Here is a 10,776-nt window from a genome sequence, read left to right on the forward strand (position 1 = left end):
ATGAAGTAGATCAATATTGCAGAAGGGTAGAGAACTTTACTGATACTATGAGAATAATTTGAGGCCAGCAAAGTTCTATCAGGCCATGAATTTGAAAAGGTAATTCAAACATTCTTGTATATCAATGCAACCACCTGTTGCATACCGAAGAATAATTCCTTCTTATAGCCTGTTAGGGTAAGGATATTAATGCATATATTTTTGTCAAGCTTATTGTTCTTCTAGTCCTAAAATTTCCACAAGGAATTTAGATATTCCTCGACCAACTAAATAATTGTAAAAAGTATTCATAGTGTTAAATCATATCTCATTCCTAAGAATAATTTTCAATGTGACTAGAGTTGGTCCTTATGGAAGTATAAGTTCCTTATGAGAATTGTTTTAGTTGTTGTGCTAGTGAAACAAGAGGAGGTCACCCTTCATGGGTAATTTTTCATTTTCTACAAACAATGCATAGATTGTGTCCAAGGAAGCTAAGGTAATGAAGGCATTGGCCTTCACCATAAATAGACTTACCCATGCTAGAATTTCTTTGACCATGAGGATCATATAGTCCTCCCTTACAGTTCACTAATACAAAATAGCTAATTAATTACTTAAAAAACAACTAAAATTTGCATATAAATGACCATTTCTTATTCAGTGACCAATAGTAGATAATTTACAGTATCTTATAGTTGTAGGTTTTAACACTGTACAGAAATTACTTGCATACGAATTCTAAAACAAAGAAAATAAACAATGCGAGAGCATAACACATAAAATACATATACACAGAGATTTTCCCCTAGATCCCAAAACTAGGACTACCAACTTGATTTTTCATTATTTTCCTTTCAATGTTACAATACATATTTATACATTCCGAAGCATTCAATACCATGGACCGAAAACCATCGCATCCAAAACCATGTGCAAAAATCATGAACAAAACCATAGGTAGGTCCGCCCAAAAAACAAAATTTTCCAGAGCGTTGCCCCGAACCCCATAGAGGGGGGTTACCTGCACCCATCAAACCCCCTTGTGCCCCCCGCCCCCCACTACGCAATCGACGCAACGAAGGGGCACTCCACCCCTCCTCTAACCCCCCTGTTAACTATGTGGGCTATTCGTGCAAAGAATATAACACAACCCAACATTCTTCCACTTGTTGTTTTCTTTTCACAGGGGGGCACAAGAGAGATTAGTCACTTATCCAGCCCTGCAACACCCATTGATCCTCTGCACCAAGAGAACTTCTCAGAGCTCATAGATTTTGTCAATGCATCTGTAGCATTCTTCAAATTGTCCACCTTTACCAACAACACCTTTTTGTCTTCTATCATATCCTCACAAAGTGATACTGAACATCAATGTGCTTTGTCTTTGAATGATATGCAGGGTTTTTTGCCAAGGAAATTGCACTTTGGATGTCATAGTCTTATAGATCCCTGTACTAACCCTATACTTGAACACAATCTCTGCAACCAAAATTCTTCCTTGCTTGCATGAGTGGCTGCCATGTATTCTACCTCTGTAGTTGATAGTGCCACTACAGATTGTTTCTTATTCATCCAAATGACTGCACCTCCAAATAGGTTAAACACATACCCACTTGTAGATCTTCTCTGATGCAGATCTCCAGCAAAAACCATAATCACTAGTGCCACGCAAATACCTGAAAACCCGGTTCACTGTTGTCCAGTTCTCCTTCCCTTGTTTTGACATAAACTTGCTCAATACTCCCACTGCATGTGCAATGTCTGGTCTAGTACAGACCATTGCATACGTCAGGCTATTCACTGCACTTGCATATGGAACACGGGACATGTCCTCTTCCTCTTCTTGTGTCTTGGGACACTGTTCAGCAGATAACCTGACACCTACAGGAATAGGAACCTTCACTGGTTTACTATCCTGCATATTAAACCTCTGTAGTATTTTCTTGACATACTTCCTCTGGTTTAACTAGAGCTTCCTCTTTTCCCGATCTCTTTTAATTTCCATGCCCAAAATATAGTTTGCAGCACCAAGATCTTTCATGTTGAATTTGGAGGAAAATTGGGTCTTCAAATCCTAGATAATTTCTTTGTCATTTCCAACCAGCAACATATCATCCACATACAAGGCCAGATAAATAACACGGTCACCAATTAATTTAAAATACACACAGTGATCTGCTTTGCTTATGGTGAAGCCAAGTACCCGTATAAAGGTATCAAATTTCTAATACCACATCCTTGGTGACTGTTTTAACCCATATAGAGACTTCTTTAACTTGCATACTAGTTCTTTCTTACCCTTCATCTCTAAGCCTTCAGGTTGTTTCATGTAGATTTCTTCTTCCAGATCCCTGTGAAGAAATGTTTTCTTCACATCCATCTGTTCTACCTCAAAATCAAAAGCAGCAACAACAGATAAAAGTAATCTAATAGAAGTTACCTTGGCAACGGGAGAAAAAATATCACCAAAATCAATTCTCGACACCTAGGAATAACTTTTTTCTACCAAATGAGCTTTGTATTTCTCCACCTTTTCTTCTACATTTGTCTTCTTCTTAAACACCCATATGTTGCCAATGGGTTTCCTTCCAATTGGCAACTCCACCAGATCCCAAGCCTCATTTTTGTGCAAAGATGCCATTTCATCAGCCATGGCCTCTTTCCAGAGTTTTCCATCCTCTGAATATATTGCTTCCTTCACAGTTCTGGGATCATCATCAGTAATAGATAAAGAAAAATTTGAACAGAAAGCAAATGGACTATACCTTTCTGGATGCTTTCTTTCTCGAACTAATCTTCTCACACCCAGAGTTTGTGGCTCTTCATCTTCTGATTCCTCCTCTATTGTAGAGTCTAATTATTCCTCCTTAAGCTCAAACTCTATCTTCTCAAGTTACTTTGGCTGGACTTCATGTTTAATAACATATTTTACCTCTCTGAACACCACATCTCGACTATACACAACCTTGTTACTGGGTTCCAAAGCTTATAACCCTTTAAACCATCCTTATACCCAATAAAGATACACTTTTCAGATTTACTATCCAACTTGGTTCATTTCTCCTTTGGAACGTGTACAAATGCATCACATCCAAATACCCTCATATGTGAAAGAGAGGATTTCTTACCAATCCATACCTCTTGTGGAGTCTTATCCTCCAATGCAGATGAAGGTGATCTATTGACCAGGTAACATGTTGTCTCCACCACCTCTGCCCAGAATTCGTGTCCTAACCCGGCACCACTGAGCATGCTTCTTGCCCTTTCCATCAACATCTTGTTCATTATTTCTGCAACTCCATTTTTCTCAGGTGTGCATGGAGTAGTCTTCTATCGTGCTATACCACACTTCTTATGGAGTTCTTCAAATTCCTTGCTGCAAAACTCTCCACCATTATCTGTCCTCAACACCTTTATCTTCTTCGCTGTCTGGTTTTCCACCAGAACCTTAAAATTCTTTAAATCTGTCAAAGACTTTAGATTTCTTCTTAAGGAAATATATCCATGTATTCCTTGAGAAGTCATTTATAAATCATACATAGTACACAGACTTACCCAGTGATGGAACCTTCATAGGTCCAAACACATCATTGTGCACAAGCTCTAATATTCGTTTCGCCCTCTTACCACAAGAGGGGGAACTCACCCGATTCTGCTTCCTATATACACAATTTTCACAGAAATCAAAATCCAAAGAGCTATTACTCATACCTTTACCATGAAGTATTTGAAGGCCCTTCTCTCCAATATGTCCAAGCCTTTGATGCCACGGCATGGTCTTCTCTCTAGAGACCACTAGATTTTCTGCTCCACTTTCAGGAACCACGGAGCTGTTGCACCCATCAACAACAGTGCTACCTTGCAGCGTGTACAAAGTTCCAATCCAAACTCCCTGCATCAATACCAATGCTCCCTAAACCATCTTGCAAGTATCCTTCTTGAAAACTGTTTTTACACTTGCATCATCTAGCTTGCTTACATAATTCAACTTTCTGGCCAATGCAGGAATATGCAGAACACCTGGAAGCATTCTAACCCTTCCACCTTGCAACTTGAACTCTACTTTTCCACAACCAAAGATTCTAGCCTTCCTATCATCCCCTAAGAAGAAATCACCACCATCATGTTTCTCATACTCGTAGAACCACTCTCTATGGGGAGTGAAGTGAAAGGATGCAACTAAGTCAATCAACCATGCCTCATGATCTGCATGTGTACTTGAAGAAGACAAGTACACATACCCACCTTCATCTGAGGTGGTTTTCACCTCTGCATAAGGAGCATCATCAGATCCCTCTCCTTTATCAGGAGCTTTAGATTTACAGTCCCTTTTTTAGTGCCCTTCCTTTCCACATTTCCAGCACACCACCTTTACAGGCTTTCCTGGAGATTTAGATCTCCCTCTAAATTTAGATCTCCCACTCGATGACTTATTTTTGTTCCTATTATGGGACCGTCCTCGTACAAACAAGGCATCGCCATTCTGGCTCTCCATATATTTCCATCTCATCTCCTCCATCAGCAAGGATGAGACTATTTCATCAAACTACAAGGCAGTTGTATTGCTACCTATTGCAATAACCAGACTATCCCATGAATCTAGTAGAGAACATAACAAACTAATGCACTTATCTTCATTTGAAATTTTAATATCAACAGATAATAACTGACTTACCACAGTATTAAATGTTTTCAGATGCTCTGTCACCGAGTCTCCATCTTTCATCCTCAAGTTATACAACTTTTTCCGTAGGAACAGTTTATTCACCAAAGACTTAGATTGGTACAAAGTCCCTAACTTATCCCACAAAGCCTTCGTCGTAGCTTCCCCTGATACATTCAGAAATACTAAATCTAAAACACACAATCATATTGTGCTCTTTTCCTTCCGATCCAACTTCTTCCATTCTTCATCGGACGCTCCTATTGATTTAGTACCTGGATCTACCATGATCCACTGATCTTTATCCACCAACAAATCCTCCATCTTGAGTTTCCACAACTCAAAACTCTAACCATTAAATTTCTCGATCTATATCTTTCCACTGCTCGCCATCTTCATTCACCACCAGAATCGACCTTGCAGATCTCCCACTGAACAGGGTCTACCACAGGCCTGTTGAGCCTCGAACCTGCACCTTCCTATACACCCTCTCAGCCTTCTTTTTCCACTCATTTCATCCACCTAGTTGATTAAATCATTGTATTTTAGTTTACAAAAGAGCTTTTGACATGGTTTTCTAACTACGTTGATGATTGTTGTTTGGTTTAGAATTTTTTTCAGAACCACCTAGAGCCACATGGGCAAGTTACAGGAGTCAAGGACATGGAACGTGTCCCTCCAGATCATCCAGCACGCGCATAAAATCCCGCGGTCAAACAGGGGGCAAAGGATAGTCAACGGAAGTGTTCAGCGGTGGCACGGCTCTGCGCAGCTCTGCTTTTGAGCACGTGAAGCTACGTGGAACAGTCCTTAGCCACGAAGACATCCTAGTAGCATGAATCCAACATCCATACCTCTCAGATTTAATAAACATGATGACAGTTACCTAGATCCGAGCTGAAGAGGATTTATGTGTCTCTGGCAGCGTGGTTAATAGCGTAGATTTAGTTAATTTGTTTAGCTGTCTTTCCTTATAAATAACGCGTCCATGAATGCTGTAAAGAGGTTAATCTCTGTTAATGTAATTCAAAGTTGTTGTATTTCCCCACTGCACTTTTACGTTGTTGTTTAATATATGAGAAGACTGGTTTAAACTTACGCTTGTAGCTATTCGTTGAATCGGCTGAAGTGGCAGAGGGCCCCTGCTCACTAAAGTCTTGTATAGTTGTCCTTTAAATGTTGTGTTTTATTGCATCATGTATATTAGTTGTACATAACAAAGCTTTTTAATTTCTGTTGATTTACATTTTCATTGCTTCTCTTTTATGGTTACAACTGATCAGTGTTTTCTGCAGGTTTTCTTAGGCAGCCCGGGGCAATTTTTCACCTTTTCTTTTTATAACTATTGGCATACGAGATCATCTTGTCTTTGTCGCTGACTCTTGTTTTCTGAAGTTTTGATTTCCAGTTCTGTCATTTCCTTAAGTTGTACATTTATTTTCTGCTCCTAGATATCATGCTATTCATCTGTTAACGGTTTCTTTCTATAATCAAATAACTTTATTAGGAACCAGAATATCACTCATTATAGCTTGATTTAGTTTGCTTTAGATCTCACATTGCTTGACTTGTTCATGATTGTTTCTCACAGGGTAAATTAAGCTGAAAGGCAAAAGGTCAAGAGAGTTAAAGTAGTGTGATTAGTTTCTTTTATGCAGTTTAACTTCTTTTAGATTTCACATTGCTTAACATTTCATGATATCTTTTCACAAGGAAGATTGAGTTGAAGAGTTGAAATAGTGTGGATTAGTTGTTCTTACTTTTAATTGAATTTAGTGTAGATTTCACTTTCATTTTCATTCAGCAACAAAGATACTGGGCCGATGTCATTAGTTCATTGTTTTGTTTGATGTCTTTATTTCTTTTTAAGAATTGATTTCATTTCAATTATTTTAAATCTTGCTTTCTTTTAAATTTTGAAAAACCACTTAGAGATCACCATAATCATCCATATTTCACTTTCTTTATCACCTTTTCATCATCTCACATTAGGGAAAGATAAATCCAAAAACAAACTTAAAAAAAATAAAAACGACAAAAGACTAAGGAAATGGTTATCTAGTACATATCGTACACTTCACTTCGTCAGTTTACGAACCTCGGGTTGACATTTTAAAGTAGCAATTTAGACCTCACTAAATTTACCAAACATTTTGGCGCCATTGCCGGGGAAGTGAAATTAGGTAGCCAATTTCTAAAAAAAAAAACAAGAAAATTTCAAGAAAGGAAAATTGATAACCTCTCAAAGTATGCTCTCCTCTTGCACTTAGTGTGATCTGGAGGATCAGAAAAGAGAAAGTTATTGGTTTAATAGTTTCTTGAGTATGCTCTCTTCTTGCACCTAGAGTGACCTGGAAGATCAGAAAGAGAATTATTAGCCTGACTTGAAGAAAAATAAAAAAAAATGACATGCATAGAGCAAGAGATTCTAGGGGAAGGTTTTTAGCTAGAGCCAAGAGTTCGATTTTTACAACTCCATCTACTTCAAGGAATAGACAAGAGACACCTCCATCATCTCCAACTTACACTCCTAGCCCTAGGATTCCTAGAATTCAAGAGGCAGGATTCGACTCTCCCACACCTTCCATCGAATCTGAACTAGAAAGAGATCCTTTCCTTCCTTCTACAGAGAGACAAATTGTAATTGAAGAAGTAGAATCATCTGAAGAAGAAGAGGGAGAAATTCCTTCTCATTCACCCTTAGTAGAAGAACCAGAAGACTCTGAAGTCTCCAGGGAAACTACCATGACAGAGGAAGGAGCAACTGGATTTGGTAGAGGTAGAGGTAGAGGAGGAGGAGGAAACAATGGAGGAGGTAGAGGTAACATTGGGGGAAATAGGGATGGGGATAACTCATTCGGATTTCCTATAGTCGATGAGGACTCCCGAGCCACAATGAAAAACATCTCACCATCTGTCCTCCCAAACTTCCATGGGTTCAGGAATGAGGACCCTGAAACATTTCTATTTGAGTTTGAGGTCGTGTGTCGAACTTATGATTATCTAGAAGACTCTCAAAAATGAAAACTGTTTCCTTCAACATTGAAAGGAGCAGCCTTGAAATGGTTCATGGGATTACTCACTCAATCCATTAGGACTTGGAATGATATGAAACAAACATTTTTGGATAGGTACCTGGACTATTGTATGCCCACCAATCACAAGGATGAGGTATTCAAAATGGTGCAAAGAGAAGATGAAAACTTGGAGGAATTACTTGAAAGATTTCAATACAACCTGAAAAGAGCAAAAATGAGTAACTTAGATGAGGAGACCTTGAAAGCCCTTCTATTAAAAGCCATTAGAGATGAATGGATAGATATTTTGAACATGATGGGAAAGGGAGATATATCTCAACTTCCACTTTCTGATATAGCAGAGTTATGTGTCCATCTCTCAAGGGGGAAATCTAAAACTCAAAAAGGGCCTAGAGATCCTTCTCTCATCAGAGCAAAAAAATATGCAATTGGATCAGTAAGTAGGGCTGAGATTGGCAACATGCTTGATGAATTAAAAACTGACATCTTAGGGAGTCTTAGTGAGCAACTAGACACCCTTAAGACTCATAATAAAAAGAAAGCAGAAGCTGAGGCTTTGGCCATCTTTTGCCCAAAGTGTAGGAAGAAACATGCTCTAAGGGAATGTCCCTTGGATGCAAAAGTTGTAGAAACATGTGTAATTTGTTCAGAGAATCATGAGACCAAGGATTGTCCTTCAATTCTTGGGCTCAAAGCTGTCTTTCAAGAAGATCCAAACACAATCGAATCTCTCTGTTTTGTTGCAAGGAGACCTTGGAAGGGGCAACAAAATCAAGGGTTTAGCAACTCTATGAATTTTAAATCCCCACCAAATTGGAATCCTTGGCAACAACCTTGGTCCCAACCTCAAAATCCTTTTCAATCATGGGTACAAGGTATGCAAAATCCTTATGGGAGATTTGCTCAATTTTATCAATATCCCCCATCTTTTCAAAACCAACAAGCTCCACAACTTCCAAATCAAAATCCACAACTATCATTGCCATTTCCACAACAACAACAACCTTCTCAACAGAATTCAAATTCTCAACTCTTGCTTCCATTCCAACAAAAGTCAAATCAACTTCCTTCTCAGCCATTTCCAAACCCCAATAAAAAAAACCCTCAAAATGCTTACATGATGGAAGGTTAACAATTTCCTGCCTATATGATTGTTCCTCTCAATGATGTACAACTCAGATCAGGTAGAGTCTTAGATAAGCCTTCTATAAATGCTCAAAAGCAAAGCATTTTTGAGGAAGATTCTCTTGAAGCCAATAAGGGTTCTGAAGCATCTCTTCAAAACCCAAGTACTCAAAAAGAAAAAGAAAAAGAGTTAACCCCCACAACTCCATAGTTGAGCAACCTGCATCTTTATCCACACCTCCTTTTCCTGAAAGATTACAAATTGACAAAGGAGTGGAAAAACAAATTTGGTTGCCTGACTATAATTTTCTAGATGAATTGAAGAATGTCTGTATCAAGATTCCCTTGTTACAAGCCATTAAAGAGATTCCTATTCTAGCAAAAACAATAAAGGAGTTGAGCCTTAAAAGACCAGGAAAGAAACCAAGAGACACAAGAAGAATCCACCTGGTAGAAAAAATTGCAGATATCATGATGGGTAAAATTACCATGCAGAAGTATATAGATCCCGGTAGTCCAATTGTCAAAACACATATCAATGGAATTGAAATTCCAAATACTATGATTGATTTAGGGGCTGCTATCAACATTATGAGTAGACAGACTATGGAACAGCTAAAACTTCCTAATCTTCTCTTTACACCTACTTTACTGCAACTTGTAGATCGATCAATTATCAAACCAGATGGTGTATTAGAAGACATTCCAGTCTCCTTAGACTCTTGGGAATATCCAGTCGATTTCATGATTTTAACTCCCAAGAGTAATCTAGGAGGACATCCTCTTATTTTAGGAAGACCTTGCCTAGCGACAGCTGATGCTTTTATCAGTTGTAGGTTTGGGGATATGTATATTTCAGATGGTAATTCAACAAAGAAGTTCAATCTGTATCCTCCAGCAAAGGCAATAACAGAAATAGAAGAAGATGAGTGGGTCGATGATGAAGATACTATACAACCTGTCTTTACCATTTCTGAGATTAGTGAAGATAGTCAAATTCTGAACACATTAGAAAACTTTGAACCATCTTCAGAATATGACCACACACAATTTCAGTTGGATTCTGACATTGAGTGTCTATCATCTAGACAAATGTCTCTTTTCTCTATGGAATAGTTTGGTAGTTCTGCCATTGAGATTTTTCCACGAAAAACATTGAATATCAACAAAAACTTGGAAAAATCACAACAGGAAGAGCTAACCAAAATCTTGCAAAAACATTCTACTGCATTTGCATGGGAGTATACCGATATGAAAGGTATTGACCCTACAACTTGCATTCATCACATCTACATTGAGGAAAACAGTAGGCCAATCAGACAACCTCAAAGAAGGATGAATCCAAACCTTAGGTAGATAGTGAAAGAAGAGCTCCAAAAGTTACTTAATGTAAACTTCATTTATCCAATTTCAGATAGTTGATGGGTTTCTCCCTTGGTTATAGTACCTAAAAAGAATGGTAAATGGAGGGTTTGCATTGATTACAGGGAATTAAACAAAGCAAATTTGAAGGATCACTTTCCTTTACCCTTTATTGATCAGGTATTAGATACTTTAGCAGGCAAAAAGTATTTTTCATTTTTGGATGGTTTTAGTGGCTATAATCAGATTCAGGTAGCACCTGAAGATCAGGACAAGACCACATTTACTTGTCCATGGGGAAATTTTGCCTACCGAGTACTTCCTTTTGGATTATGTAATTCACCCGCAACATTTCAAAGGGCAGTACTAGGAATCTTTTCTGATCTAATTCATGATTGTGTAGAGGTTTATATGGATGATTTTACAGTTTATGGTAATTCATTTGAAGAGGCATTAGAGAATTTGGAAAAAGTCCTTATAAGATGTAAAGAAACAAACCTTTCATTAAGTCATGAGAAATGCTTTATGATGTTTACTGAAGGGATTGTTTTAGGACATCATATTTCGGGAGATGGGATTAAAGTTGATAGATCAAAAGTTGAAGTC

This window comes from Pinus tabuliformis, chromosome 1_2 (genome assembly GCF_031772625.1).
Source record: "Pinus tabuliformis cultivar Carrire ecotype Pingquan chromosome 1_2, CPIR1, whole genome shotgun sequence".
Classification (NCBI taxonomy): domain Eukaryota; kingdom Viridiplantae; phylum Streptophyta; class Pinopsida; order Pinales; family Pinaceae; genus Pinus; species Pinus tabuliformis.